This window comes from Podarcis pityusensis, assembly GCF_964106645.2.
Source record: "Podarcis pityusensis genome assembly, chromosome: 5".
NCBI classification, from domain to species: Eukaryota; Metazoa; Chordata; class Lepidosauria; order Squamata; family Lacertidae; genus Podarcis; species Podarcis pityusensis.
In genome coordinates, this window is record NC_138032.1 from 27,225,817 (window position 1) to 27,231,827 (window position 6,011).

Genomic DNA, 6,011 nt, shown 5'->3' on the forward strand with positions numbered 1-6,011 from the left:
CAATTAACTTTTATAGCTCAAACTTTACAGTACCAGTGGAAAACCGATGGCCCTCCATATGTTGCAAAACTATAACTCCCATCAGCCCCAGGAAGCATGGCCAATGGCTGCAGCTGTAGTTCACCAACATCTCAGGAGGGGCATTAGTTCCCCACTCCTGCTTGAAAGTATTGTTGGTTAGTATGGCGTTTGCCTCCTAGGTGGGTCATAAGGAAAGGGTTAAATGAGTGTGATGTGATTGGCCAGTGGGAACCTGAGGGGAGGAGTGAGAGGTAGAGTTGTGTGGAAGTCAGCTGAGAGTTGGGAGTTGGAGAAGGAAGAGGGAGGAATAGTCTGTGGGTTGGTCGAGTTGCGTTGTGAGAGGAATTGTTAGGTGGAGTCAGATAGATAGATAGTTGGGATAATCAGTTTGAAGTTGTTGGGAACATTGGGGCAGTAAAGAAACTAAGATTAAGAAACTGCCAAGAAAAATTAACTGAAACCATAAGCTTGTTCATGCTTATAAAAATAAACTTGATTATTTGTTAATGTTAACAACCAGATTGTATTTCAGTATATATTTTGAAAATGACAACAATAAACATTTTTCAACCTGGTCCTTTCACATCTGAAGGCTGTAACAGTGAAACTGGTTGGAGGGGAAATGTAACCTGAATAGGCTTTATAAACCATAATTTTCAAACAACCCAGATTCTGCGGTACTGATGTTTAGAAGAGAAAGCTACAGGGGAGAAACACTAGCTATTAATTTAAATATATATATATATATATATATATATATATATATATATATATATAAAATAATTGGGACAATACCATATCCGTATAACCCTAGAGGGGTTGTCTTAGAAAAATAAAATAAAACTAGGTCAGTTCAATATAGCCTAAATAGAAAGCAGCATATGGAAGTGCAGGGAGCATCAAGGCCTCTGGAATAATGAGTGCATCCTTATGGAAGACCCAATGGAGTTAAAGAAAAATATCTTCTCCCCCTAGCAACAAAAGAAATTAAAGTAAAAGTGGCATGCCTGCATAACTAATATTGGCAATGAGCTGTCATCTGAGATGCATGAGTAATTAAAAAAAATAAATGCCTAGCCCTGGGTGCAGACACATGCATGTTTCCCATCCCAAAAAACTCTACCATCCCTTAATCTGCTTATTACATATTTAACACTGTTTCGCACTTTACAATGCAGCCAGATATTTCTCATGGGTGTTTGTCCCCCAAACAACCCAGAGGCATGTGCCAGGAAACTGCTCATTGATTGGTTCTCCATGAAATGTATTGACTGCCCATTGAGAGACACATGTGTTTCCCTTCACACGTGAGTGGTTCTACCACACCAAATACCAATGGAATTTCTCCTGAAAGCTGGTCTCCTGCTTCCACTCAGAGAGGTAACTAATTACATTTCCTAGCTAAATGGTATATATGTAGTAAGGAGAGCCAATGTGTTTCTCAGATTGTTAGATAACTTAAGGAGTTGTGTTCAACAGTTAAAGGTTAACGTATCTATTTGCGCAATATTTCACGGTATTGCACATTTAGCGGAAGGCTGCAAAACAAAATTGTGCTCCATGCTGTCCTCTGAGCTTTGAAAAGAATGAGGTAGGTAGGCCACAGAAAATTGTATAATAGGCCAAAAGGCACATATGCCTTTTGGTAACCAGGGTAAGTATCCAGGAACATCCACCTACTTTTGAAATTGACTCACACCATCAAAAAAAGCCCCCCCCCAAGGGATCAAAGGCACAAAAGTCCACTTCTGCCATCCTCTTCTGTCTATGTCTCTGGATCCATCTCATTACATATCCAAAACTGTGATGCATGTCCTGCAAATCAAGAGTTGAGCTTGGTGTGCAATCCTGGCGTGTTGGGAAAATATCAAAACATAGTTTTGTTATTTTTAACGTATTTTTATTAAAGATTTCTTGGTTTACAAAAGTATGTGCAATGTCTATTTTTCCAAGTTACATTTTCTACAGATCAGTTTCGTTTGTTGAGACATTAGTGTTACATTAGGAAGAAAAGGGGGAAAGAGGTGGAGGGGGCCATGGTGATTGGGGGTGTAGTCGGTTGTTGACGTTTATATTTTACTTAATGTATGTGTGGGGTTTTAAACCAGGAAGTACCGTAGTTTACTGTGTATAAGACAAAGGGTTGCCGCCGCGAGCAGATTGCCATCTTGGATTGGGCAGGTAATTGGTAGGTGCAGCAAGGACTGCTGACGATTGGCTGCTGCTGTGGCAATTGGGAGGTGATTGGCGGCTGATGGCGGCGAGCGGGCAGACGAATGTAGGCTGCTTGACGCGTGCAATTGGCAGAGTCAGTCAGGTGGCTGAGCGATTTTTGGCAATTTCCTGTCCCCTCAAAAAAATAGGGGTCGTCTTATTCACGGGGTATAAAGTACAGTAATTGGATAGAGCACAGTGGAAGCGGCATACCAAACTATGAATCATTTGGCGCTGTGTGAGAACCAATCCCTCTGCTACCATGTTTCCAAGTTCCTCTCCCCTCAACTCTCTCTCACCACCCCAAGCTTTTAAATACAAACACCCTCCTTGCAATAGATTTTCAGAGGTTGTCTCCTAAATTTAGACACCACTCTTCCCCCACAGGAAATGCATATCCTAGGCATGAAAAAGATGTCAAATTCCCCTTTTAGGACATTAATAAAAAAGACAAGCTTCATGTATGTAGAAGATGAGCATTCTCAAAGGAGATTCTTTTCATTCTTTACAAGATTCTTTACAAAACCATAATTGTCGTCCAAGCTAAGATGACTGTTTGAAAGCCTATCATTACTAATAAGCTTCGCTGAAATCAGAGGTTGGAGAGAAGAGGCAAATCCAAGACAAACAACGCCTGCAGGTAAAGAGCCAGTATAAAAACAAACTGATTTGCCCTCCGCCTGGTTATAAGGCCCATCAGTTTCGCCTTGCAATTTGCTTAGCTATTAACAAACTGGAACGTGTCCAGAGGAGGGCAACCAAAATGGCCAAAGGCCTGGAAACGATGCCTTATGAGGAACGGCCAAGGGAGCTGGGCATGTTTAGCCTGGAGAAGAGGAGGTTGAGGGGTGATATGATAGCCATGTTCAAATATATAAAAGGATGTCACATAGAGGAGGGAGAAAGGTTGTTTTCTGCTGCTCCAGAGAAGTGGACACGGAGCAATGGATCCAAACTACAAGAAAGAAGATTCCACCTAAACATTAGGAAGAACTTCCTGACAGTAAGAGCTGTTCGACAGTGGAATTTGCTGCCAAGGAGTGTGGTGGAGTCTCCTTCTTTGGAGGTCTTTAAGCAGAGGCTTGACAACCATATGTCAGGAGTGCTCTGATGGTGTTTCCTGCTTGGCAGGGGGTTGGACTCGATGGCCCTTGTGGTCTCTTCCAACTCTATGATTCTAACAATACACTACTCAATTGCCCACTCATATTCAGGTGGTGGTCAAGTTTGTCACGGCTAAAAATTGGCCGCTGTTTCTTTAATGCTAAAAGAACTAAGTCAGCATGAGTCAGCGACCTACAATGACTCATGCAACCTTTCACCTAATTGTACCTGTATATATAGAGTGGTCAATGTTGGTGTGGTGGTGGGTTGGTAGGTTGGTTAAAGAAAGCTGGTAGTGTTGATGTGTGTACATATTGGTCGTTCGTTTTGCAGATAAACTTTTAGGAATAAAAGCAGAAAATACTCTGCAAGGACGCTCTTCTCGTGGACTCTTTTAGGCCGACAAGGGTCTGAGGACCAGGCTGAGGAGACAAAGGAAGTCAGGACTTTTTCCTTTTCCAACACTGAGTGTTTGTATTTGAAGCTTCTTCGGCACTTTATGCTTTCAGTATCTTACACATAAAAACTGTATCTAAAGATGCATGTAGACAGCACTCTTGTTGAATTTCCGTTCAGCTGCACACATATTAACCTTTGCTAACCTCTCAGAACGTTGTGGTTGGCTTATTTTTGTAAAAAGTTGAGTCTGAGCTGTACTTCCACATACTCATATTTGTAATGCAGCGTGCCAAAAATAGACCTTTGAAACAGGAATGAGGTAGCTTCTGCTAAAATACCGCACACCACCCCACTCTCCCCAGCAATGTGAGATTCCAGGGGTTGCAAGATGTGCTTTGCCCAGGGTCCGTTTTCTTTTGGACACAGCAGAGACTGTGGTGTCTTCATGATATATGGTTTATTTATACATATCTACAACCTGAGTCTAGATGGAGAGGTTCTGCACCATCACTTTCCACGAGGTTTCTGTTCTTCTCGTGCCTAAAAGCCATGTATCTCTGTGTCCCCAGCTTCCTTCTGTCGGCTCACATCACACTGTTCCTAAGCTTTCATCGTCTCTGCGTTTTCGAACTAAAGTGGCGTGTAACAAGACTTTAGCTGGCACTACTCGGAGGTCCACAAAGACTGAGCGAAAGGCTGAAGAGAATCCCAGGTCAGTGATCTCATACCATCCATCTGCTCCTGAAGAGCAGTGATGTGGTGGAGCATAGGCATGTCTAATCAGGCATCTAATGAACCCTTTTATTTGGGTAAACTCAGATGGTAACTGACCCAACATAATGTGGTGAACTTCATGGGTAATCAGGGACATGAGACCAAGTCTTCCGAAAGACCAGCCAGCGCAACATCCTTTGCCAACTCCATTCTTTGACTACCCATGTCCTTGCTGCTCTTTAGAGAACAATGCAGCTGGCCTGGGTATGGGGGTTGTCATAATCAGATCCGGCACTTCAAAATTTACCACTGCCGAGGAGACCTCTATTAGCTTCAGAGGGTTTGGCCGTTTCATACCTTTTTTTTATTTTCATCATTTTAAATTGTATACCGCTTGGATACACCTTGGAAGAAAGGTAGGATGTAAACACAATTTTAAAAATTATATATTTGAATAAAGAGATGTAGCAAGAATGGAAAAAATCAGTAGCACCTGTATGAGAATGTGCAAGCAATACAGGTAAGCACACAGGAAATCTGGGTCCTACCCCCCCAAATGTGTATTTTAGGTATTTTTGCAACATATTCCTCTAACGAATACAAATTTTGTCTCTCAAACACTTTAAAACCCCATATATAGAATAAAAGAGCACGTAGCTGTCTATAAACATAATTATGGATTTTTTAAAAAACACTTCACCGGAGTCCAGATCCCTTTAAACTTTGCATTTTTATTACAATCTGCCCACTCCTCCAGGAAACAAACAGTGAACCTTTGTGACTTTTCTTTCATGGAAAAAAAGTTAAGTGACCCAGAGGAGGTGCTATGTTATATCAATGCCAAAAGAGGAAAAAAACAGGTTTAAAACAAAAGGGCATCCAAAACTGGGGAAGGAGAAGGGGGAAGGAATACAAGTATATTAGAAAAAGATACAAGTTAAAAAAATCTAATTTCTGCTACTCTTTCAACAATTTTCACAGCCAAAGGAGGAATTCAATACAAAAATGCATTTACAAGGTCATCTTCTGGAATAAAATCCACTTTATAAAGACACTTCATGATGTGCATTTTAGAGTTCTTATCATTCTGACAGTATTTGTTGTAAGGGGGAAATATAATTTGTTCTCTTTTCACTATTCATGGAAAGTAATTAAAACACTTAATACTGTGGCTTCAATACCATTTCACCGAAGATACCAGCTGAAAGGATTTCATGTTCAGTGAAGAACTATGTGCCTTGAAACCATTCCTATGAAATATGTGTGTTTCAGACGGAAATAGCAAATTTCACATCTGAGTAAAAGGGGAGAAAAAGAGCATGCATGAAGAAACTGAATAGTGGAAGTCTGCCAGAGTCACATTTCCAGAAATGTGTACTAAAACTGCCCTAGTGCATTGGTTTAAATCTAGTCTAATCAATTATGTGATCCTGCTACTATGAATGACTCGAGAGATTTATGGTGTCAAAAGGGAAGAGTTTACAAGCAAACGGAAGAGGCCATAGGCCCAAGTTTGCATTTGAGGTTCCTAATACCCACAAGCCCTGCTTTCCTTCCTT

General features: G+C 41.1%; 1 long non-coding RNA gene across 1 annotated transcript; it reads left to right on the plus strand.

Annotated features, from left to right (window-relative positions):
- The first annotated feature begins 1,200 nt into the window (after positions 1-1,200).
- On the plus strand, positions 1,201-5,135 carry LOC308478566. Its single transcript, XR_013987160.1, has 2 exons — positions 1,201-1,401; positions 4,308-5,135. It is a non-coding gene; the product is annotated as an uncharacterized lncRNA (long non-coding RNA).
- Positions 5,136-6,011: the final 876 nt, after the last annotated feature.